Consider the following 27,321-nt stretch of genomic DNA (forward strand, 5'->3'; position numbering starts at 1 on the left):
TAGCTAATGAAGCTTAGATTTCAGGGCCTTACTTGCATGTGTTCCTCCATGGTTCCAGGAATGGACCTAGAAATATGTCCATATCATCATGAATTTTGGTGAACTGAAAAATAAAATAATTTTTAAGGAGAGCTTTCTAAATTTTATAAGTTTCAGGTCTCATAAAAATTCAAATTACCTGTATTCCCAACCTGTGAAGCATTAGGTTCCCAGCCCCTAAGGTAAGTTATGTTCAGAGCCCAAGTTCTTTACATTCTATGCAGCTTCAGTTCTCACTCACCACTTTAGCTGTGGTTTCTTCTTCATTTCCAACATCTAGAGATACACTTTTTGTGCTTTCAGGTTTGGTATATACCTGATACATATTTAAAAATATATATTTTATTCAGCATTCTGTTTGAAGTGGTAGAGTATTCTCTTTCTGTACAGTTCACCATCTCGGCAAGAATTTATACACAACACTAAATTATACAGGGCTTCTCAACAACAGATACAATTTAACAATGGTCTTAATGCCTAGCATGCGTCCATTTTGATGCTAGGCACTGTGGGAATACAAAATAAGACAAAACCATGATCTTTGCCCTTAAGGAACTTATAATTTAATTAAGACTGTAAGTCTAATCTCTACAAAATAGTTAATATTATTTAATTAAAGTGTACAAAAATGTCCTTCAAGATGGTGATTGCCATAAGAGTCAGAAAATTCTGACATATAATGAGGATTAACTAAAAGAGAAGGAATCATCCACACTAATATTCTGTTAATAGCTAAGATGTCTCCGTTTGCATTCTAATCACCTTTGTGTATCTTACTTGGAACCCTTCCAAGACATTCCTGTTTCTCTTACACAAGGGAGTTTAGAATTAGGCACATTACTCTAGTAAAAGGTATGAAAATTTTTCAGGAAAAAAAAAAAACAGGATTAGTATCACAGGATTTAAAAATAATGGAAAATGTTATTTAAAGCCAAATCACCCATGGTAAGGATAAAAAATGATGTCAAAGTTGGAAAGTATTTTAAAGTCAACAAGACAATGCCTTTATTGTATAGGTAAAGAAATTAAGGACAAAAGAAACTAAACGGCAGTACCTGGTTCTATATTTCGACTTTATTGTCCCAGATTTGTAATATAATGTGACAGTAGGAAAATGTGTCATTTGGACAAATGGAAAGGCTATCTTCAAGGTCTTTTCTGCATTTAAAACAGATGTAAATGGATCCTCATTATAAAAGACAAACAATTAGCAAACAACTAGAGTATAAAATATTTCTACAAAAAACAATTTCTGACTCACTAGCCTGATTTAGTGAAGATTTATATGAATAGGGACATACTTTTTGAAAGGATTTTTACATATGCTGAAACTTTAAAAATAATATCTGTTTACTTTTTGAGCATTTAAGAACTTATATGAGTAGTTATTTAGTTTTATTTTTCTTTATTATTAGTCATTTTGGTGGATCTGAAAATTCTGTCCAGAGTCTCAGGAGAAAGTTCATAAAGGGACTGGTTACACAATTGGGGTAATTTCACAGGACCTTGGAGTCATTTATGTAGAGAGATAGAATGAGCTCCATAAGGCATACAAATGACTTTTATACTCATAATTGACCATTTTAAAATGACAAAAAATAAAAATAAAAAAGATTAAAGTTTTCCTGAAGATAATTTTCTCTTTCAGGAGGACAGAATAGAACAGTTCCAGAAGAACCAATAAAACAAGACATCCTGAGAAAAATCACATGGAGAGAAAAATAATGCTACCTTGACGATTTTCTCCAATAGTATAAGGGAAAGTTATAATGAACGGAGGATATGGTGGGGAAATGTGTAAGGCAGCAAGTAAAGGGAGGTAGGAGTTAAGATCACAGACTTAAGAGACAGTCAAAACAGGGATTGAATCCCAGTTGTCTGATTTATGATGTGACCTTGAGCCAGTTACTTAACTTTTCTAATTCTCTGTTCTCACAACTGTAAATTTATAGCATCTTCTTTGTAATAATCCAGATAAGATGCTTAACATAGTGCCTGGAACATAATAAGCACTCAATACATTCTAGTCATTATTGTTATTTATAGTTAAATATAAATATAAGAATATATTCCAAAGCCATATAGTAACCCCACCACATTCATGAGTAATCACAGCTTTATTATATTTTTAAATAAATTAAGGTTTCTCAGTACTCCCCTCATGGAGTCGTTGTGGGGATAAAATGAGATAATGCATATAAAGTGCTTCGCATAGTGCCTGCCTGGCACTTTGTAAGCACTCATTAAACAGCCACCATTATTACTCATAAAACTAACTGCTGGTTCCAGGTTCATTTAATCTGTAGCCTCATTCATGGAAGCAATTATGAAATGGCTGCCAGGACAATATTTTATTGTGTTAGTGGAAAAGACACAATATCCCACGGGTATGTGTTACCACAGGATCTCAATGGAATGCATATAAAAAAGAAACATTCTATTTAATATCCTACTCTAAACAGAGATAAACAAACAAAAGAAATAGTAGTCACACTACATCCAGTGAAATAGAGATTTTTTCCAACAATTACCACAGATGAGTCACAGGGGTAGTAGTGAAGGAAAAGATCTTAAAGAAGAAATGATATTGAAAGGGTAAGAACCAAACCTCACAAATTCAACCTGCTTTCTCTTCTCTGTCTTTGGATGTCTGCATCTGACTGACATTCCTCTAGCTTCATTTATAAAGGTTGGATCTAGCTCTTTCTGGATGAAACCAGTCACTGATTCAATGATGTAGTTTGGATAGAACTCTCCCACGAGAGAGAAAGATCAAAAATTTAAAAAAAACAAAAACAAAAACAAAAACAAAAACACAATTCTATAGGGAACCATGAAGTGGCATGTAAATTTGGGCTAAAAATGATTTAAAAAGGAAGTTTTTACTAAAATGTACTTACAGTTGTTTCTCAGAGCCTTGAACGAATGACACTAAAGATATACAAGGTACCTCTCCTACTGAACACACAAATAACGTGCATTAAAATAACTTTAACTTGTCAGAAAATTACGTGGGTCCAAAAATAGTTGATATTTTGATATTTTTCTCAAGGCCAATGTTATTACACAAGGTAGAATATGTGATATTAAAAGAAATGAATTAATATTTGATGATAAATATATGTTCAGAAAGACAGAAAATATTATTCGAGTTGCCTTCATACATCAAGGTTAATAAAGAAAGGTAAGGAAATATGTCTGAAACCAGTGAGTTTACTTTCCTGTGTTAGAAAGAATGGGATGATGCTTTGATTGGAGACTTTTTAAGGCAATGGATATATGTAGTATTCAGAGCTGTGAAAGGCTTATTTGTGTATTTGGCAAAAAATATATAAATATATATATATATATATATATATATATTTGTGTAAAATTAATTAGCAATGTAATTTACATATGACTATAATCGCTTCTCTTGCAAAGATTAATTGAAAAGGTATTACTACACAAGAGATCTCAGATTACTCAAATTCGTACTGCCACAGAAGGAACTCTTATGTTTCTTCAGACATCAAATCAATAACGGTTATATATGTGAAATGATGTCACAATGTCAGATGTCACAGTGAGGACAAGTCATTAAGATCTGTCCTATAGTCAATTGCATTGTTGCAACTATCTCTGGTACAAGATTTCAAGCAAAAGGAAATCAAAGGAACAGGTCTACTGTTTTCTCTAGTTCTATTTAGAGCAGACACACGGGTAATTCAATACCCTGAAGCAAGAAAGTGTCCCTAAAGAATACCCCAGCAGCAGAGTTAGTATCTCTTAAAATACCTGTCCACATATAGAATTTCAGAGATTTGCATGAGAGAGCAGTCTAATTTCCCACTACTGGGATGTCTAAAATATCTTGCCTTCAATCTCACAATGTAGCTAAATTATATACTTGTGTAACTAGATTATTTCATTTGTGTCAAGAAGGAAATAGGAGAAACTTAATGTGAATGAATATATTCATAGTCAAAAACACTTCCTAACCGTGTCTACTAGAAGTAGCATCCTAATGGGTCTCCATACTTCTAGGCCCGGCTATTTTCAATCAATATTTTACATTCCAGCAGAGTGATTTTCCATTACTGGCTCCCTAGTACCTCTAAGGATAAAGTCTGAAATTTTAAATGTGACATAAATGGCCCTCCGTTAGAGGTTTGAGCTTAACTTCTAGATTAATCTCTTAACATTCCTCTACACAAATTTTGTAGTTCTAGCTCCTAAATATATTTCAAATCTATATCCATGACTTGTTCCTATGTTCACTGCACTCGCTATGGGTCTTTATTCTCAATGAGATTGCTAAAATAACCCCCTAACTGGTCTCCCTTCCTCCATTCTCTATCTTCTCCAATCCATGGATCATACTGTAAAAAGTGCATATAAAACACAAATATGATTATTTGTCTCTTCTGATTGAAAGATTTCCAGAGCTACCTTAGCTTGGTTCACAGGGCCTGTCTCATGGAAAATGGAGGCATTATCAACTTCTCCAGTCTCATCCTCTTACCATCAGATACACATACCCAGTGCTCCAGCCATGCTGATGGTAACAGTTGCTAGCATCCATCACAGTTCTTATCTACATATGGCACAAGATTTAAACAAATGTGAAGGAGTGTAAAAAGCAATCTTTCTGGCTGATGAGTAACTTAAACAGTCGAGATTTGGGGGAAAAGCTACTTGATCTGCTTTATTCCTTGCACATTGTTAGCTTCATGTCCTCCTCCCTGTGGTACAGTTTTTAGATCTCCAACTCTAAATGACATTTTTATTTGGGCATTGGTTGTATAGTTATATAGTTTTGAAAGCATATATAAAGTTGTGAGTTGGTCATATAATTGGTTTCTAGAACCTTCTTGAGTAGAGTTTGCAAAGTTTACACAGGATGAGGAAACTTTACTACACACTAGACCAGATTGTGTCAACTCACTATCTAAGAGCATGACCAAATTCAATCAATACATTCATTTTGGCCCAAATTTTTAAATTATCTGCCATTAGCTCAATTTAAATATTCTTACAGGTGTTTAAAACCTACTAACATTTGCTCTGAGTCCAAAGAAACAAGATTAACTTCCAACTAGGTATTAATTGATTATATTAGCTTGTATTCTTTTCTAAACAACATAAACCAGGTTCTGTATACCTAAGGGTCTCTAGAATCTTCAATACAGGGATCAGCAAACTTTCTGTAATGGGCCAAAGAGTAAACATAAAGTTTTGTGGGTCATAAGGTCTCTGTCACAAGTACCTAGCTCTGCAATTGTAGTGCAAAAGAAGTCCTAGGCAAATGTAAATGATGAGCATAGCTGTATTCCAATAAAACTTTATTTACAAAGAGAGGCTGCTATAGACTGAATGTCTGTTTGTTTTGTTTTGTTTTGTTTTGTTTTGTTTTGTTTTTGCCCAAAATTCACATGTTGAAACCACTTCCCCTACTGTGATAGTATTTGGAGGTGGAGCCTTTGGGAGGTGATTAGGTCATGAGGGTGGAGCCCTCATGAATGGGATTAATGTCCTTATAAAAGAGATCCCAGAGAACTCTCTCACTACTTCTACCCTGTGAGGCAGGAAAAAGACCCCCATCTGCGCACCAGGAAAGGGGCTCTTACCAGACACTGAATCTTCCAGTGCCTTATCTTGGACTACCCAACCTTTAGAATAGTAAAAAATAAATTTCCATTGTTTATAAGCTACCTAGTCTATGGTATTTTGTTATAGCCGCCTGAGCAGACTAAGACAGAGGTGATATGTCAAATTTGGTTCATGGGCCAAAATTTGTTGACCTCAAACTATTTTGACTGTGAGTCACATTAATAAATACATTTTACTCATCATCCACACATGATCCATATATTCACACACATGTATAACTAAAACAAAAATTTAGCACAGAAAAATTATACTCATTATGTGTAATGTATGCCAACATTTTCTATTTTCGTCCATTTCATTTCTTTAAAATTATGGTTGTAGCCTACTAAATTGATTCTACAACTCACTAATAAGTCGTGACCTGCAACTTGAAAAACACTTCCTATGGATTTCACTGTTTTAGTCATTGTCTGGGTCACAGATAAGAAGTAACTTTATATTTGTGTAACCAGCATTCAGATACTCATTTCTTCATTAACTAATTTATTCAATGCACATTTATTAAACAGCCACTATGTGTCACATGGGAAAGCACCATTATAACTAATACTTATTGTGTGGCCACTGAAGAAAGATTACCTGCCAAGTACAGGTTCTGAATCCAACTGAGTGAACATTCCAAAGGAACTCTGAATAAATGTTCAAATATGACACTTTGAATGTTCCGGCTTTGCATCTTTTCCAAAAGTAAAGTAGTTTCTCTGCCACTTTCCTCCGCCATTGCTCTTAGGATGTTCCAAAAATATTGTGAATCCCCTTGAAGTTTTCAGAACTCAGGAGCAAAAATGTGAGTCCTAATAATTGTTTTTGAATGAGGGCTATTCTTAGCCTGAGGGACTCTCATTTTTTCTGCTTGTACTCTAAAGTTAATTGATCAATCTATAAAACTGAAAGCAAAAGAAAAGGAAATGTGGATATCCAAAGGCTCTTTATAACACAGTCTAGCCAAAGACAGAGGTGATATGCCAGTAAATGCCAGTTAACAGGGCAACATCAGAATTTAAGGAAAGTAATTAGTTGCTTGGTTTACATCTGCTCTGCATTTTGACAGGACTTCTTAATGACAGCTCCACATCAAGCTTTTCCCAAGTGTGGGACCTCTTAGAGGCCCCAAAGCTAAAAAAAAGTCATATACTATTGAAGAAGGATGGCTTCCATGTTAAGACAAGTTTTCCTACCTAGGGTGAGAAAATGGCTGGAAAGAAAAGCAGAAATTACAAGTTTCAGAATTACAACTGAAGTAGTCAATTGTATGCAACTCAAAATATGAACTGTATTCTTCCGTGACTGAGGAGTTAAACTATTGAGGGACCAAATATGCCTTTGAAATAATATTTAAGCTTAAACTATTTAAGTCATATATGTGGTGACAGAAGCTATGTCATAGTTCTGGATATCAGTTCTTGATTAACTGGGCCAGGTAGCAAAAGGAAACTATTCTTCTTTTTTTTTTTAAGTTTATTGGAGTAACATTGGTTAATACAATTATAAAATTTTCAGATGTGCATTACAATTTAACATCTGTAATATTCTATTGTGTGTTTACCACCTAAAGTCCAGTTCCCTTCAGCTATCATATATTTGATCCTATTTACCCACTTCAACCTCCCCCTATTCTCTATATTTGACCCCTCTACCCTATCTACATCCCCCCTCCTCCTCCATCCCATACTCTCTGATAACCACTCGTCCATTGTCCATGTCCATGAGTCTCTGTTTGTCCTGTTCATTTGTTGCTTTTAGCTTTATATACCACATATGAGTGATACCATGTGGTTTTCAACTTTTTCTGTCTGGCTTATTTCGCTAAGCATGATTATCTCGAGGTCCATTCAGGTTGTCGCAAATGGCACTATTTCATCTCTTCTTATGGCTGAGTAATATTCCATTGTATATATGTACCACAGTTTTTTAGCCAATCATCTATCATAGGACACTTCGGTTAATCCCATGTCCTGTGAATAATGCTGCTATGAACATCGGAGTGCAAATATCTTTTTGCATATGGGTTTGCAAGTCTTTGGGGTAAATACCCAGTAGAGAGATTTGTGGATCATAAGGTAGATCGATTCTTAGTTTTCTGAGGAACCTCCATACTGTTTTCCATAGTGGCTGTACCAATTTGCAGTCCCACCAGCAGTGTATGAGGGTTCCTTTTTCTCCACATCCTCTCCAACATTTGTTATTATTTATCCTGTTGATTACAGCTAGTCTCACAGGTGTGAGATTGTGTCTCATTGTGGTTTTGATTGGAATTTTTCTAATAGCTAGCGATGTTGAGCATCTTTTCATATATTTATTGGCCATTTGTATGTCCTCTAGGAAGAAATGTCTGTTCAGGTCCTCTGCCCATTTTTTGATGGGATTGTTTGTTTTTTTTTGTTGTTGTTTATTGAGTTGTATGAGTTCTTTCTATATTTTGGATATTAGGCCCTTATCAGAAGCGTTGCTTGCAAATGTATTTTCCCATTCAGATGGTTGTCTCTTTGTCTTGTTGATGGTTTCTTTTGCTGAGCAGAAGCTTTTAAGTTTGATGTAGTCCAATTCCTTTATTTTTGCTTTTACTTCCCTTGCCTTTGAGGTCAAATTCATGAAACTCTCTTTAAGTTCAAGGTCCTTGAGTGTAGTTCTTATGTTTTCTTCTATGCAATTAATTGTTTCTGGCCTTATATTTAGGTCCTTAATCTATTTTGAGTTAATTATGGTGTGTGGCAATAGACATCAGTCTAGTTTCATTCTTTTGTAAGTGGCCTTCCAGTTTTCCCAGCACAATTTATTGAAGAGGCTTTCCTTTCCCATTGTATGTTCTTGGATTTGGTCAAAAATTATTTGCCCATATAAATATGAGTTTACTTCTGGACTCTTGATTCTGTTCCACTGGTCTCTGTGTCTGTTTTGCTGCCAATACCATGCCGTTTTCATTACTGTTACTTTGTAATATAATTTGAAGTCCAGCAGAGTGATGCCTTCAGCCTCATTCTTTTTTCTCAGGATGGCTTTGGTACTTTGGGTTCTTTTGTGCTTCCATACAAATATGATGATTTTTTTGTTCTATTTCTTTCAAAATTTCCCATGGAATTTTGACGGGGATTGCATTAAATCTGTATCATGCTTTAAGTAACGTAGTCATTTTAACTATGTTGATTCTTCCAATCCAAGAACACAAAATATCTTTCCATTTCTTTGTATCTTTTTCAATTTCTTTTAACAGGGTCTTGTACTTTTCATTATATAGGACCTTCACATGTTTCATTAAATTTATTCCTAGGTATTTTATTTTTTGTGGTGCAATTACAGAAGGAATAATTTTCTACTTTTTTTTTCTGACACTTCTTTATCACAATAGAGGAACACTATGGATTTTTAAACATTGATTTTGTATCCAGAAACTTTACTGCATTTGCTTATTGTTGCTAGTAGTGTTCTCGTGGAGTCTTTAGGGTTTTCTATATAGAGAATCATGTCATCCAAAAAGAGTGACAGTTTGACTTCTTCTTTTTCTATTTGGATGCCTTTTATATCTTTCTCTTGTCTGATTGCACTTGCTAGGACCTCCAATGTTATATTGAATAACAGTGGAGATAGTGGACAGCCTTGCCTTGTTCCTGATCTTAGAGGGAAGGCTTTTAGTTTTTCACTATTAAGTATAATGTTGGCTGAGGGTTTTGTCATATATGGCCTTTATTATGTAAAGGCCTTCTGTACTGATTTTGTTAAGTGTTTTGATTGTAAATGGATGCCGTACCTTGTTGAACGCTTTTTCTGCATCTATTGATATGATCATATGATTCTTATTTTTCAATTTGTTTATGTGGTGTATCACATTAATCGATTTGCGTATGTTGAAGCATCCCTGTGCCCCTGGGATGAAGCCCACCTGATCGTGGTGTATAATATTTTTATTTATTTATTTGTTTATTTTTTATGCCTAGAGCACCTGCTCTTCCTAGGTGGCCTCCCATCCAAGTACTAACCGGGCCCGACTCTGCTTATCTTCCGAGATCAGATGAGATCAGGTGTGTTTAGGGTGACATGGCCACAGACTGTATAATCTTTTTAATATGTTGCTATATTTGGTTCTCTTTTTTATTTAGGATTTTTGCATATGTTTTCCTGAGAGTTATTGGTCTGTAGTTTTCTTTTCTTCTGTTATCTCTACCAGGTGTTGGTATCAGAGCAATTTTGACCTCATAAAAGGAGTTGGGAAGTACTGCCTCCTCTTCAATTTTTTGGAAGTGTTTGAAAAGAATAGGTATTAAATCTTCTTTGAATGTTTGGTAGAATTCACCTGTGAAACCATCATGCCCTGCATTTTTACTTTTTGGTAAGTTTTTGATGATTATTTCAATTTCCATACTGCTGATCAGTCTATTTAGATTTTCCAGATCTTCTTGATTCAGTCTAGGAAGATTGTATTTTTCTAAGTACTGGTCCATTTTTTCTAGGTTATTAAATTTGGTATTATATACTTTTTTCATAGTATTCTTACATGATCCTTTGTATTTCTGTGATGTCAGTCGTAATTTCCCTTCTTTCATCTCCGATTTTGTTTATTTGTGTCCTTTCTCTTCTTTCTTTAGTGAGTCTAGCCAGGGGTTTGTCAATTTTATTAACCTTCTCAAAGACAGCACTTTGTTGCATTTATTTTTTCTATTGTTTGTTTGTTTGTTTATAATTTTATTTATTTCTGTTCTAATTTTAATTATTTCTTTCCTTCTGCTGACTTTAGGCTTCATTTGTTCTTCCTTTCCTAGTTTTTTAAGATGAAGCTTTAGGTTGTTTAATTGGGCTCGTTCTTGTTTTTGGAGATAGGCCTATAATGATATGAATTTTCCTCTTATTATTGCTTTCTCCATGTCCCAAAAGTTTTGATATGTTGTACTATCATTATCATTTATTTCTATGTATCTCTTGATCTCTCTTTTTATTTCTTCCCTGACCCAGTTATTCTTCAGTAGCATGTTGTTTAATCTCCATGTATTTGTTGTTCTTCCTGCTTTCTTTTTAAAGTTGATCTCTAGTTTCAAACCATTATGATCAGAGAATATGGTTGGTATGATTTCAACCCTCTTATATTTGTTGAGGCTGTCTCTGTGTCTCAGTATGTGGCTGATTCTTGAGAATGTTCCATGTGCACTAGAGAAGAATGTATAAGCAGTTGTTTGGGGATGAGAGTCTCTAAATGTCAATTCTGTCCAGTTGGTCTATGTGTCATTTAAGGATGTTACTTCTTTATTGATTTTATGTTTGGATGATCTGTCCATATCCAACAATGGGGTATTTGAGTCACCTACTACGATAGTGTTTTGGTTTGTTTCTCCCTTTAGTTCTGTTAGTAATAGCTTTATATTTTAGGGGGCTCCCTGATTGGGAGCATAGATATTAATAAGTGTTATGTCTTCTTGGTGCATGATTCCCTTTATCATTATCAAGTGTCCCTCAGTATCTTTCCTTACCTTTTTTATTTTGAAGTCTATTTTGTGCGATAATAGTACCACTACTCCCGCTTTTCTCATAATGCCATTTGCTCGAAGTATCATTTTCCACCCTTTCACTCTGAGTCTATGTTTTTCTTTGGAGCTGAGATGTATCTCCTAGAGGCAGCATATGGTTGGGTTTTGTTTTCTGATTCATTCTGCAACTCTGTGCCTTTTTATTCGTGAGTTCTGTCCACTTATATTTAGAGTGATTATTGAAATGTGAGGTCTTCTTATAGCCATTTTATCTTTTGCTTTCTGGTAGCTCAGTGTTTCCATTGCTTCTTTGTCCTTGTGTTTCTGTTTTCTTTATTTTGATTGGCTTTTGTGGGTTTTCCCTCTGGTTCTTCTTGTTTTATGTTACATACTTCACTTCTGAGTCTTCTATGTGTGGTTACCACTACGAATATGTAAAGGTTAGTTATATATATAACTATATAACTATAGTTTTATATATATAGTTATATATATTTTGGTGAAGGCCTTTTTGGGTTGAGATAATTAGGTGTTCTGTGACTTCTTGAATTCCAAGTTCCAGTTCATTCCTTAGATTTGGGGAATTCTCATCAACTATTTGTCTGAAAATGCTTTCTACTCCTGCTCTTTTTCCTTGCCTTCGATAATGCCCGTTATTCCTATGTTTCCTCTCCTGATGTTATCACCTAATTGTTGTATTTCTCTTTCTTTTTTTTTTTAATTCTTCGGCTTCTCTCTTTCTCTTTTTGATTTATTTCTAGATTTCTATCTTTGATATCACTGATCTCTTTCTCCATTTTGTCGACTCTATTTCTCAAGCTTACTATTTCATATTTCAACTCTTATAGCATGTTTTTTTTGTTTGTTTTTGTTTTTTGTTTTTTGTTTTATCTTCAGAAGTTCTATTTGGTTGTTTTTGAGAGTTTCAATCTCCTTGTTGTGCTCATCTAGTTGTTTTTTTTTTATTCCTGAAATTATTGATATGACTCGTTTTAGAAATTCACTGAGTATTTTCAGAAGTACCATCCTGAATTCTCTGTCATTTAAGTTGCATATTTCTATGTCTGTAAGCTTATTTTCTGGAGATTTTTCTCTTTCTTTTTGAGATGCCCTGTCACCTTGGTTGTTCATGGTGTTTAATGGACTATTTCTCTGCCTGGGCATTAATGGAAGTGTATTATGCCGTTTTTTAAGAAAATTTATTATATAAAAGTCTCCTTTTAGCCTGCTGCAAAGAAGGTGCTTTTCTTTTGGTTTCCAGTAGGTGGCATCTAAGCCTCTTGGATCCCTGCTTTATATAAAGTGTTAATGCCTTTTTCTTTTTATACATATCCAATCATGCTCGCTTCCCCCAGTTTCATTCCTTGTCTGTGTCAGCGACAGTCTCAGCAGTGTTTGCTCAGATTTCCATGGGGCTCCGTGGTAATCAGTCTCAGAGTGTATGGAGGAGGGGCCCTCTGGTTTGGGAGTTGGAAGCTCTGGCTCAACCTCAGTTTTGCAACCGCAGCCGGTAAAAATCAACTGTTGTTTCTCTGTGGTCCCTTCCCGCTTCTCTGCTTTCTGCCCTGATGACGGGGCCCTGCCGCCAGCTGCGTGGAATTCACAGTGCTCCCAGGCAGTACTGTTCAAGGAACCTGCAGCACATTCTCCCCTCTCCCTCCTCCTGCAGGGAGCTCCTGAGGCTTATAGAGGCAGCTTTTTTATTTCTCCCAGTCCACCCCCTGCCACCCGGGGTTCTGACCTGTGGTATCTCTTATGCACAGATACTACACTCAGACTTGCTAGTGTGCAGTTTGTGTGTTTTTTGTTGAGTTTCAGATGTCCAGCTTATTGTTGTTTCAAGATAAGAGATCTGAGGATGTCTCTCACTCTGCCATGTTTTCTGTGAAACTATTCTTTATAGCTTAAATGGATAATTTGAGAATTAACAACTGTTCCATGAGCGTTTGACCACTGCTGAGGTGTTTGGGACAGTAAAACAATTTCACAGAGCACAGGGCCACTGTGGCCTGAGAAGAGTCACTGCATTTACTCTGTTTCTTAATTTATTATGAAGATTTCACTCTATAATCTATCATTGGAAGCTTTTGATGTGGAAATGAAAAGGACTTTGAGAGTTGCAAATTCCTAGTTTAACATCTCATTCGAAAAGTCCTACCTTGTGTAGCAGAAATAACATAATGGAATTTGTTACCCTTCAGGATGTTGTAATCAATCTAAGTAGCCATCCCCCTTTCCATTATATCCTGCCCCCAAATTATATCAATTAATTTGTGATAAAATGATCCACATTTCTCAACTTGGTGGAGTAGGAAATTTGGTCTCTTTCTCCTTCCTTTCTACCTAGACCAGTAGGTGGTGGTGATCTGAGCAAGTGTCCTTTGTTTCACAGATTGAACGTTCCCTCAACTGGGCTGTTCTAAGTTCCAGCCTGGGGCACAGAGAATTAATTTGGTTCCTACACTCATCTACATCCTCCACCTGCCTAGCTAATATAGTATTAGAGGTGTTATTTCCATCTTCATCCTCCAACTTTGTGCTTTATTTCTCAATTGGTTTAAACTGAAGCAAGGAAGAGGTGTGCTATGGTATTTATTAGGCCTCAAAATGACCCCCAACACTTTTCTAACTGATCTTGTTTCTAGTCACAGTTTCCTCCAATTCTCCCAGATTGCTACTAGAATAATCTTCCTAACACATACCTGACTTTGTCACTACCTTGCTCAATATATTAAGATGCCTTCACTGATTTCTCTTATACTCAAGAAAGCATATTATAAGAAAATGAGAATCATGGTATTATTATATGAATAAAGTTATATGTATTTTTAAAAAATAAAGTATAATGTTTAGAACTTTATTAGTAGTAACCGTATTAGTTTTTGAGGACAGTCATAATAAATTAACACAGACTCGGTAGCCTGAACAACAGAAATTTATTTTCTCACAGCTCTAGTGGAGAAGTTTGAGATCAAGGCATTGGCAAGATTTGTTTCTTCTAAGGGCCTTTCTCCTTGGCTTGTAGATGGCAGTTCTCTTCCCATGTCTTCACATGGTCTTCCTTCTGTGTCTATGTCCAAATCTTCTCTTCTTATAAGAATACTGGCCAAATTGGATTTGGGCCTCGGCCTTAGAGTCTCATTTTACCTGACACTTCTTTAAAGGCCCTGTTCCTAAATATAGTCACAATCTAAGGTATTGGGGATTAGAACCTCAAAACAGGAATCGATGGGGTGGGGGGTAAGATTCACCTCAAAAAAGTAACGGATGACTTATTTAATGCAAGCTGTTCACAAATTGCAGTTCATCAATATGCCTAAAGATAAATTACAGATCTTTAATATGATATAAAAAGGCCTCAATGTTTGTCTATGTCAGCCTTTCCAGCAACATCTTTCACTTCTACTTGTTACACTAAGTTTCAGCCTCATCAAATTACTTTTGAATTGTACTTTGCTATATCATGCTGCAGAGCTTTTATGTAAGAGATTCTATGCCTAGAATGCCCTCCCTCCCTTTATCTAACAAACTATTATTTATCCTTTAGACCTAGCTCAAACTTCATAATTTTTCTGACTACCCTTTTCCTTGTACATGTTTGACAGAATCTGCCATACTATATTTTATTTTTGTATGTCTGTCTCTCATACTATAGAGAGAAGGCACTGATTTATTGTCCCCAGTGCTCAAATATTCATGGCACAGAGTAGGTACTCAATAAACACTTGTTACTAAGCAGAAAAATAGTTGTGTTATTAAAGATAAAGTCAACTTGTTTAGAGGTCACTCTTAGCCTTATGAGACTGAGTGATGTAAAAGACTGCCAAAATGATTTTCCATAATACATTTTTGGAAACTTTGTCACTTAAAATGCTGAACAAGACAAACCACTAATCTGAGCTGCATTAGCATTTTGTCAAGGTAGGAGATTTTAGCGTTTCTTCTTAGACCATTCTAGGTGTTTTAAGAATCTAGGTAATACAGTTAAAAGTAAAGACCCTGAAACTACAGGTGGAAAATATTAGGCAAAAGCCAAAGTCAGAGTTTTCTGGTCCAAGATTTTATGCACTGAGGCCAAAGTCCAAGGAAAGGTAAAGAAAAGGAGTCAATGAGACAGAGTCCAAGGAGCAAGGGATCTGCGAAGACTACCTGGGGGTCTTTGGTGCTTGAATTCAGTTGGTAGCAGTCTCACATCATTCTGATACTGGATTACAATTTAAGTAACATCCTCCCACTTGCTCAGACTGGTCTCCCACCGAGATTTATTTTTAAATTGTCTGGTCATATATCATTTTTCTAGATACTGCATGAAGGTAAGGATGATGTTTTATACATCTTTAGTGTATTATATGCCACATAGAGTTCCAATTCAGATGAGCAAGAGTAACAGTTGTTGCTATATTGTGTTTAAAATTCAGAAGGAACATCATATGGCATGCAAAGGACAAAGGTAGATACAAAGAAACAGAGAGGAAAAAAAAAACAGAAAAATCAACTGAGCAATTGAAAATAACAATGGTAGGTTTTTTCTCCCCACCATATTCACTTTACCTTCTCACCATGAGCTATTTCTTTATATTCATCACAGAATTACAGGACAAAGACTGCCTTTTCCCAGCCTCCTCTCTGATGAATGGGTCAGTTCTGTTGGCTATTCTTAGTGACAGTCCTTGGTCTTGACAGTCTCACTTAATTAATGTATTTAATTTATTGATCAAGCAGACAGCAAAAGAACATTCTCCATTAAATGAGTTTTTTATCATCTTGAGTTATGCAGTTAAATGTGTTTTTTAAATCTGAAATTTAGTTAGCACATGACATACTGTCTGTCTTAGAAACTACTTGCAAAGAGGAAAATGTAGATTAAATATGGCTCTGTGGCTTTAAGTAATGACCAAGAGGTCAGACTGTAAAATTGAACTCTATTCTGCCTGTCCACTTCACTGAAACTGCAATGCAAAGCAATATTACCTCCAAGTAGTTTTAGGCTGATGCCTGAAGTTACAGTCATTAAACTATATTACACTTTGTGCCAAGCAGGCAGGTGATAGGATATGATTTTCTGAGGTCCATTATGCTCATTATAGAGAAGGGGAGTACCTTTAAACCAGTCAGAATATATTCCTTTCCTATCTATATCCAATAAGTTATTTTTCCTCGAGTGTCCGCTCCATGGTCAACTCCCTAATATCAGTCTGTGATAATTGCAGCCCTTACCACTAATTGAGATCCACGGATTGTGCTAGGCACTTTAACATGTTTCTCATGTGATCTACGAGTCAGTCCTGTCAAAAAGTGTCATTATAGAAACCCAGGCAAAATGACATAGATGATAGAAGCTTCATTCATCTCCTATTGCAATCACATCAAAGTTGGGATGGAAACACAGAGCAAACGGCAAGCAGACTCATCTGGGGGTATAGATGAACAGAAGCCTTATAACTAGGGAGAGATATAAGAAATTACCCTGCAACAGTTTTAGGTAAGAGGGGGAGAAGGTGAGAGGCTGCCCGTCATGAGCAGCTGAGTGGTACAGAGGCTACGGAAGCTACAGAAGTTCCTCTTAAAGGGGCCGTGTTTGCAACCAGACTTTCACGGTAACAGGCCTGCTAACTCTGAGTGCTAATTCCTGGTTGACTACTCTGAGGACACTAGGGAATTCTGGGGGACACTGAGTTGTCAGAGCAAGGGTCAGAGGTAAGCCTTTCTCCTGGGCAGAAGTGTCAGCAGTAGCCATTGTTCTTCTGTTGAGCCCTCCCCACTCCCAGTGTGAGGACTCAGCACTGCCATATCTGAGAGGTCATCAAACTGGATAACAGAGGTTGCTCCAACCAGAAGAGTCCCTGAAACTCAGCCTCTCCCAACTCGCAGCCCTTCTCAAGCCACATCCAACTGTGTCCTCAGTGAGTCCTGTGCCATTTCATGAGCAGTGCCAAGACTCACACTGGTGGCAGCTAACCTCAGTTTCTGGAGTGGTTTCTTGAGGCAACTACAAGCACAGCATCTGTGGATTGCTTGCTGAATCTTAACAGGTGGCCCTAGAGGGCACAGGCTGGGTCTAAACTTGGCCTGCAGCTGAACCCCTCTCAGGACTGTGCTGCTGGACACCTACTACACAAAGCCATGCTAATAAGACTAGGAGACTTAGGAGCTTTGCTTAATACATAAAAACAGACACAGAAAGGCAGTCAAAATGGGAAGACAAAGAAGCAGAATCCATATGAAAGAAAAGAACAGAGAGAGATACAGTAAAAATGGCATCAAACATTCTCAGAGATGCATAGTTAAAAACACTGGTCATAAAGATGCTCAATAAAATTAAGGGAAATGTAGATGAACTCAGTGAGAACTTTAACAAAGATGTTGGTGATATTGCAAATTGGTGTAGCCACTATGGAAAACAGACTGGAAGTTTCTCAAAAAATTTAAAATGTATCTACCTTTTGACCCAGAAATTGCACTTCCTGGTGTTTATCAAAAGAAAACCAAAACAATAATTCATAAGGATCTGTGCACCCTTATGTTCATGGCAGCCCAGTTTAAAATAGACAAGATATGGAAGCAATCTGAATACCCATCAACCGACAATTGGATAAAGAAGTTATGGTTCATATATACAATGGAATATTACTCATTTTTTGAATGAATGGCCACTCAAAAATATGAAATCCTACCATTAGCAACAACATGGATGGACCTAGAGGTTATTATGCTGAGTGAAATAAGTCTGAAAAAGAGAAATACTATATGATTTTATATATATGCAGAATCTAAGGATCAAAAAGAACAAATTAATCAAAAACAGACTCACAAATATAGTGGACAATCTGATGATGGCCAGAGGGGAGAGGATATGGTGGGCTAGGAGAATGGGGTGTGGGGTTAAAGAAGTACAAATTAATAGTTGATAGATGGTTACTGAGATGGGGAGCACAGCACAGGGAATGCAGTTAGCATTAATGTAATGACTAGGTGGAGAGCCAGAGGTGAGAAAGAACAATTAGGGAGATCCTTTTATAAACTATATAAATGTCTAACTAATGTACTGTATACTTGACACTAATAATAAAGTAAAATAAAATAAACATAAAAATGGAAATGGAAATTATAAAAGGGAACCAGTCAGAAATGAAGAATATATTATCTGAGATGTAGAGTATATCAGAAGGAATCAACAGAGTGAGGAAGAAGAGAATCAAAACACTGATATAGAGAATAGGGAAGCCACAAGGACATTCAACTGGAATGGCAAGAAAAAAAGTAACCAAGAATATAATAATAATTTAAGAAGCATATGGGACAAGGTTAAAGGTAACAACATCCATGTCCTAGGGGTACCTAAAGAGGGAGAACAAGAAGTTGAATATATATTTGAAGAAATAATGATGGAAAACTTCCTTCACCTGGTGAAGGAAATAGACATACAACTCCAGGAAACTCAGAGAGTCCCCCAAAAAAAATGAACCCAAAGAGGCCCACACTGAAACCTATCACAATCAAAATGCCAAAGTTCAAACACAAAGAGAAAAATCTGAAAAGCAGCAAGAGAAAGCAATTAGTTACCCACGAGGGAATTCTCATAAGCCTGGTAGCTGATTTCTCAAAGGAAACTTTGCAGGACAGAAGAGCTTGGCACAAAATATTCAATGTGATGAAAATCCAATATCTACAACCAAGAATTCTTTATTTATCCAGCGAAGTATCATTTACATTGAAGGACACAGAAAGAGCTTCCCAGACAAAAATAAGCTAAAAGAATTCATCAACACCAGGCCAGTATTACAGGAATTGTTGGAAGGAATTTTAAAGAAGAACATGTATCAAAAACAGGAATAAAGAATGGTAATAACTACATTCATATCAACAAGTACCTCAAATGGAAAAGAATTAAGTGTTCCAACCAAAAGATAGAATGGCTGAATGAATAAGAAAACAAGACCTCTACATATGCTGCCTACAAGAGGCTCACTTCAGACTAAAGACACACACAGACTAAAAGGAAGGGGATGGAAAAAGATATTGCCTTAATGGACCTAGGAGGTACTGTGCTGAATGAAGTAAGTCAGAGAAACACAAATACCACATGATTTCACATACATATGGAATCTAAAGACCAAAATCATCATAAACAACAACAAAAAAACAGAAGCAAATTCATAGATACAAAGAATATTTTGAGGGCTACTAGGCAGGAGGAGGGTGGGGGAGACAGTGAGAAAGGGCAAAGGGATTAAGAAGTACAAATGGATAGATACGAAATAGTCATGGAGATATAAAGTGTAGCGCAAGGAAAATAATATATAAAACATATAAGGGGGAAGAGGGGTACTAGATTTAGTGGAGTGATCACTTTGTGACTTATATGGATCTCTAATTACTATGCTGTACAACCAAAACTAATATAGTATTATATGCCAACTATAATTGAAAAAAAAAACTCATTGAATGCAAATATGAGCAATCAATTTTCTATTACACTTCAATAAAGCTGCGGGAAAAAAAAAACATAAAAAGTGTCATTGTATAATTACTTTTTGCAGCTGAGGAGACTGAGGCTCAAAGATATTATTTGGTAGGGCTGGAGTTTGAACCCAGGTCTGTGAGATCCCAAAGCCTGTGCTCTTTCCACTATACCTTGCTGTCCCCACTCAGACCTTGCTTTAGCACATAATTTGACACTTGATTAAAGGTGTCTTCATGTCAGTTTCAGGCTGCTTCATGGTTTTTTTTTTCAGCACACAAAAAGCCTTTACTTTATCCTCTCCCTTTACTCTTGGCCTTCGCATACCTAGATGATTCATAGGAAAATAATTGCCCAGGAGGAAAGATACCTATGGATATTTCAATAGAACAACTAGAAACAATGAACTCTTTAAGGTTGACACAGCATTCAAGGTGGCAGGAAAAACATATTAGTGATTTAGCATACACCCTAGTAGCCTCGTTAGAAATAAATTTAAAAGCCATTTGAACAAAACCTCAATGGGAGAGGAGCTGAATAGGGTAGGTCAATCAAGCCATTATCTATATTAATTTAGTACCATATTACTGTTTCAGACTCTCAGCAATGTGCGAAAGAGATTAATATCTGGTCTTCTTTGCAATTCCATTTTTATTTATTTCCAGCCAGCTGTCTAGCTAAAGAATGATTCTTCCTATTCAAAGGCTAAATGAAAGGTCATTGGCTCTTGAAGATATTTTCAGATTCTTTGGGCAAAACTTGGCTTTTGCTATTGTCTCTATATGTAATACCACTTCATTCATATTATTCTGATTTTAGCATTTTCTTTAAAATTGTTCTTTTTCAAATGAAATAGCCTTTTATTTCAGACCAAACTCATGCTATACTAAACTAATACAAAACAGATGAATGAAGATGGTTTAATTTTTTTTTTATGTTTACCTTTCTGTTGATCTATAAGTTCTTTGGAAGAGGTAAGGGCTCCTAAAAGCTTTAGGTAAATGCATTTCAGCTTTATTTTCTTATAATTACTAGTTTTAATGAAATATAAAAGTTGGGTTTGTTTTGAAACAAATTCGTTTAAAAGTTTATTTGTGTTTAACTTTGACTTGGTCTATGTCTCACTAAGAAAATTAACAATTGGTTCTGAATTAGGAAATCAGTGAAGTTCATGCCAGTAGGAAGTCTACAGTTGAGGTCAAATCTCTGATTGCTGAAAATCCTGTAAAGACTATGTTGTAGGTACCAAAAACTTGCTTAATTAACATGAGCTACAATCATTTTAAAATTTCTCCAGAGCATCTACCATGTTAAAAATCTCTGCTAAATATTAAGCATACCAAGTAAGTAGAGTTTCTATCCTCAAGGAATAAAGGAATCCAAAACCTTGGACACTGTAGTATTTAGCAGTTAAATCAAAGAGCATTTTGATTTATATTTTCATTACGATTCCAACACATGCATTTTTATCATTGTTAGTAAGTGCATTAAAGTCTAGATTCATCCTTCAGATGTAGGACATAGATCACAGCAGACTATTGGTACTAGGTGGCTGAAAAGCTGCAACAATTTTAAAGCTGCCTCCTGCAATATAAAATTGAGAATATTCTAAGTATAGTTCCCCTGATTTTCCCCTAAAACTGCAAGATTCTAAAAATTAGCTGAAAGAATAAAGATTTGTTGAGTGTGTATGACTGTATAATTGCTACTAGCAGATGACACTATAGGGACAAAAACAAGGATTCAAGGGGAAGTTAATCTGAATAGTGGGAGGACTTAAAGCTACTATTTAGGCAGTAGCTTTCTACAAGCTGTCCGATCTCCACTTGTTCTTGGTTCTCAAACTGTGGCCTAAGTACTTTTTGGTAGACTATTAGAGTCCTCCATAGACTATCCATGCTGACTCTTAATTTTAATTTTTATAATAGGGCCACACAATACTCATTTGCAGCGAGAAAACATGATAGCAACATTTAATAAAGAAATAAGTCTCACTTTATTGGACTCTCGTAAAGGTGGTTCTAGCCTTTCCATTTATTCTGGGTGGGAATTTTCTTTGTGGAGGGCCAGATTTGTGATAGTAAGTTCCTGCATCTGTGAACTGAAAAATGTTTGAGATTTACTAACATGCTGTGATTTCGTATATCTTAACAATGTTATATCCTCTAGTCCTTCGAACATCAAGAAAGGACAAATAAATTTATACAGAGAAAGGATAAGGTCAATTCTCAATACTTTGCCACCCACAGGTCTAACATCTTAAGTCCTAAACCTATATGTCCCAACCTGTCTGACTTTATCTTACCACTAGGGAAATTTATGACTTTTTCAACCACTCAATAAAGAACTAACTTGTCAAGTATTTAGGGGTCATGTTGGGGCTGGGAGTTCTAGCCTCAAGAAGCCACATAAGTGTTTACTCAGTTGCCTAGTATTGCAGTATTTAAAAAAAATTTTTTGAGGAGTACTAAAGTGAACAATAGTGACTTGTCACACGTAGAAGTTTTAAAAAGTAATGTGGTATTGTGGGAATTTTCTCAGCCTGTCTTGTAAATAGCACACTCAAATAGAGAAAGCAAAATTTGAGGTCAAAGGTGAAAAACTGACAGAACTGTTTTGAAGCCACTGGAATAGTTAAAAGTAAATTTATACTGAAATCTCACTTTCTGATAATAAATTAAACCACAGATTATGTCTTTATACAGTATTGCAGAAATCATTTCCTCTATAAATTTTATCTATCTGTGAATCAAAGCTATTAAAATATTTTATTATTGATAAAATACAAATTGCTTGTATTAATTTGGCTTTTGGCTTTTGAAGATAACTTTTGCAAAGGCCAAAAAAGCTATCAATTTCTATGAGCTGAATAATCAGTGTACAAGTGCCCACTAACATTATGTATAAGATGCTGGTACTAAGCATGGCAGATGTGTGGGGAGCTAAGTAAGTATAAGAAATTATTTCAAGATTACGTGTGCATACTCTCTAAACATGCAAGATTTCACAGCAAATCTAGATCTTCAAAAACATTTTAACCATTAACGACCTTTCGAGGTCACAGTAACTCCTTATCAAGCCATTCCCTTTTGGAGAGAGGCTAATTTCTGTCATCCATTTTTCATGTGGGCTTTTGCAGAGTTTGTTCTGATTTATTTCCCTGTTGTGAATTTGAATGTTGTCTTGTTGACATATCCAATACACAGCTGAGTTTCAGCACTTAGAAGGCTTTGAGCTTTGAGATAAATATTAAATACCAAGTAACTGAAATTTTCTGTTTCAAATATTTTAAGATCTTCAGTCTAGATAAAATTACAAGAAAAAAAGACATCCCGAATCATTTGATTCAATCTTCTTAGAATACTGCATATTATTGTTTTGCTTCTCCAAATTGAGTTAATGGCCCTGCGGTGGAGGAAGGGAAACAGCAAAAACAGTAAGTGTAATTCCAGCTTCCTTATATTGAGTGTTCACTGTATGCCAGGAACTGGGTCAGATATCTAAACATGTTATACCATTTTAACTCACATCACAGATCTATTCGGTAAAATATTAAGGTTTGTCTCATTTTCAATAGCTGAGCCTTAGCACAGTAAAGAGATTTACGCAGGGCAACACAGCTGGTAGTTGACAGCATTAAGAACTGTAATCAGGCTATCTGATTCTAAAACCTGTGCTGTTAACCATGTGCCCAAAGATACATGCTCTTTAAAAATGTGAGACACCCTGCTAGGAGAGATCTGGGCTGTCACCCCCAGTTTTGGCTTAATCTCTGCTATATAGACCTTTTACCTCTCCTCATTTTGAATCACAATTTTGAATCACAATTTTCTTAACAAGTATCACCATTGGTTTCTAGCCCACTCTGATCCAGACTGCCATTCCATTACCCCATCCCTTCTCCTTGAATTACACATTCTTGCTCCGTAATCCATTTGAGTAAGTAGTTTCCAATTCCAAATAAGATTAACCTGACTCCGTAGCTGCCAGCTATGCCACCTCATCCATCACTCTAATATTCTAGCTCCTGTCTTGTTTTCTGGAATGTGTCTGGACCTCAGTCTAAGATCCTCCATTTGAGAGTTTAAAAAATGGGGATTTGCTTGTGGTCCAGGACAGAAGTCAATCCCTTTGTTAGCAGAGAGTAAAAAGACATGCTGGCACGAAGAATAGAGGTTCAAATCTGTGATAAAAAGCCTCTCATTTCACATACGTCATTCACAAAGATTTTGACTCTTCTAGAAAGATGTGATGATTTACCATTGAGAGACCACAGTAATAAAATAAATATTTTCAAATTTGATGACATATTATTCAGCAACTGAAGGTGCTGTCTAGGAAGGAAAACACGGTTCCCATCTCGTTAATCCGCATCAATGTGAGGAAAGAATTGCCCAGGTCAGAGAATTATAGTCTTGTGACACCCTTATGCCTTGACCCTATTTTGTGACTTCTAGTCCTTTAATATTGACTCTCAGTTTATATCTTATTTATCATTATTTTACATATTGCTTTGTAAACATTCTCGTACATTTTCCAAACATTCTATTGTCTGCTTTATACCACAGCCTGCCCAAGAGCATAAACATTTCCTTTCTTTTGTAATCAGCATCCCCTAACTTCAGTTTATCTGCATATAGTGAGTGCTCGACACATGTTGTTTACTGAATGTACTCCTACTGGAGAGTGTCCTTGGTCTGTTAGGATTCCAAATTTATATACAGAAAATCAACGGAATAAAGCAGACAATTTCTCTGAATGCTTTCCCAAATAGCCTGTGTGGAATTACATTGTACTTTTTATGTGCATGTGTGGTTAAAACCTAGATGATGACTCATGAAACAATGTCGTATTTCACCTTAGGTATGATTGTGAATAATTATCCCTGGTTTTGGTTTGAAAGGCAAACTGAAATTTTTGAATGAGCCTTTTCTTTCTCATCATTTAATGACACCTTTTAAAAGAAAATCAGGGTTGCACAATGACTTACACAGCTGTTTCAGAAAACTTAAATGTAATAAAGTGGAAGAATTGAGTTAGTTCTTCCAAATATAAGTCACTAACATAATGGATTTAAAAAAACTAGTTCTTGACAGTCTATCAATTAAAAAAATTGTGCATAACGACAGCTCCAATAACTTCCTCATGTTGCCCAGATGACCATTCTTAAAACACCATTTAATTAGATCATTCTCATGCTCAAGGACTTTCAGTAGCTAACTATTGCCTAAAATATGAATTAAGATTCTTCTTTCTGGTTCTCTACTTCTTTCACAGTTCAGTGCCACCTATCTCACTATGCTCTTTCCATTATCTTGCAACACAAATCCTCTAGTCCAGCTAAGCCATACTCTCCAATGTTCTCTCACAGCACTTAACAGTGTATAATGAATGCCTCAGGGAGTTTATTCAGGTTTTCATCCTGTAAACCTCTCCTCCACTATATAACTGCCATATACTTTTTCACTAGGCTTTATGGGCTCAGCTCAAGTCCCACTTTCCTCCGTGATTCATTTCCTTATACCTGCCCATCATAATGGCCCACTGTCCCTACTAAGGAGTTCCCTAGCACTTTGAATCTTTACTTAAAATCACTCTATTCTGCCCACATAAGGATGCAGCTTCTGATACCAGTTGGTACCACCATTTATGTAAAGTGTAATTACATCCTTAATTTTGATATTTTAAAATGCTATGTACATAGTATTCATCAGATTAACAAAACTCTAAGCTTTTTAAGACCAGGAATAATGATCAATTCTTCTTAATATTCTTCACATTACCTAGTATTATAAAGCTTGACTAATAGGCACTCAAATACCTGACTTAAATTATAGTCAACAACTGTCTTTCCTTTAGAATGTATCTGTTAAGTGTCCACATGCATATGGGAAACCAAAGGGAATTTTAATTTCCAAGTTAGTTGTAGCAGATGCTGTTGGTGCCCTGATCCCTGTTACTGGGCTAGAGCACCCATCACCCAGCTTCTGTGAGGGTTGGCTGCTAATGGCTTACAGTTGCACAATTCTCAGGAGCTGATAGGAGCTTCTCACCTGTATATGCCAAGGACATTATGCGTCTCATCTCAGAGGCAACCCATAGCCGATGGCTGACAGCTGCAGGGGTACAAAAGTCCATTCTCCTTGTCTCTGATCAGGATAAACTCTGTGATGTAATTCATGTGCCGAAGGTCCCACTAGAATAAGGCTATACTTTTCCTGAAGCAATACCCTTACTTAGCTCCTTCTCCTGCCATATACTGCTTCCCTTAGAGCCTTACAGGTTTTTCTTGAGCTCATTCTCTCAATAAAACATTTGCACAAGAATTCCAATGTCAGGCCTAGCTCCTAGGAAGTATTAACTAAGACATGAGTGTTTCTAAAATAAATAATTGTGGATGTTTGTAATTGCTTCTAAGTAGCAGAAATTATTTGACAAACTCTGTTATCAGGGAATATAACATCAAAAGCAACAACAACAAAACATTATTGACCTTTCAGACAGCCATACACAATTTTGGGGTGACTAACTGTTAGTAATATACATGGTATGTATGAGATGGAAGTGAGCTCAAAGAGGATCCAGTCCTGTAGTTCTCAACTACTGCTCTCTATCTCAACACAGATAAGAAATAGTCTATGCTCCCAAGGTAATGGTAGCTTTGAACTTCAATGAGGTCAGAAGATTATGTTAAACCTTGGTTAGGAATGTTGGGAAAGCCTCAGAATTATTGATTCTAATAAATGATCCCCATGCCTGACTCTGATCTAGTTTTACAAATAAGGAAATGCAAGAGGCATAAAGGCAACTTCTCCAAGGTCACAGAACTACTCTGTGGCAGAGGAGGAATCAGCTCATGTTTCCCCATCCTTAGTACAGGATTTGATCTAGCATAGCATTTTCCAAAATGTGCTTTTTGGAACACTAGTCACTAGTTCTATGAAATGTTCCATATGAGAATGTGTGTGTGTGTGTGTGTGTGTGTGTGTGTGTGTGTGTGTGTGTGTGTGTGTGTGCGCGCGCGTGCGCGCGCATAAACGTCCCTCAGAATTAGTAATTCATGGTACTCACTTTGGAGTAAGCTGACTCAATTGATTATCCTAGGGAGTTGATAGGTACTGTGAATGTTTATCTGAGCCACTTGGTAAAATACATTTTATTTTTAATGTTAAAGTGAGAATAGAAAATGTTAGCAGCTTGGTTTTAATCTGCAGGGGATAAAAAAAAAGGAAGAAAGAAGGAATCAGAAGGTTCATGAAAGGCTAGCAACCACCTGACATTTTCATTAAAAAAACATATAGAAGTCTATAGAAGTCTTACACATTAAGAGTTACAAGAACACTTATAGAAGGAATAAAATGTATATAGAAATGTTTTTCAAATCTTTTTGGTCAAAGCCAGATTATAGCTCAAACAAAGCAGAGAAAATGGCCATGTTAAATTTTATATAGAATTATTAAATCCCATACATTCTCTCAGAGAGACCAAAATTAGAAAGAGCTACAACTTGTTATTTTCTTTCACTTGTATATAAATAATAATGATAATAATAATTAATTAATTAATTGATTACTAACTAGTATATAAGGCTTCTCACCTGTATATGCCAAGGACATTATGTGTCTCATCTCAGAGGCAACCCATAGCCGATGGCTGACAGCTGCAGGGGTACAAAAGTCCATTCTCCTTGTCTCTGATCAGGATAAACTCTGTGAT

The 27,321-nt window shown here is 36.0% G+C and overlaps 1 protein-coding gene and 1 pseudogene across 1 annotated transcript in view; both read right to left on the minus strand.

The window, feature by feature from the left end:
• Nucleotides 1-27,321, minus strand: part of IL1RAPL2 (interleukin 1 receptor accessory protein like 2) — a 1,186,660-nt gene that overhangs the window by 913,027 nt on the left and 246,312 nt on the right. The window lies entirely within an intron of this gene.
• On the minus strand, nucleotides 9,617-9,735 carry LOC111732018 (annotated as a pseudogene).

This window comes from Pteropus vampyrus, unplaced genomic scaffold (assembly GCF_000151845.1).
Source record: "Pteropus vampyrus isolate Shadow unplaced genomic scaffold, Pvam_2.0 Scaffold419, whole genome shotgun sequence".
NCBI classification, from domain to species: domain Eukaryota; kingdom Metazoa; phylum Chordata; class Mammalia; order Chiroptera; family Pteropodidae; genus Pteropus; species Pteropus vampyrus.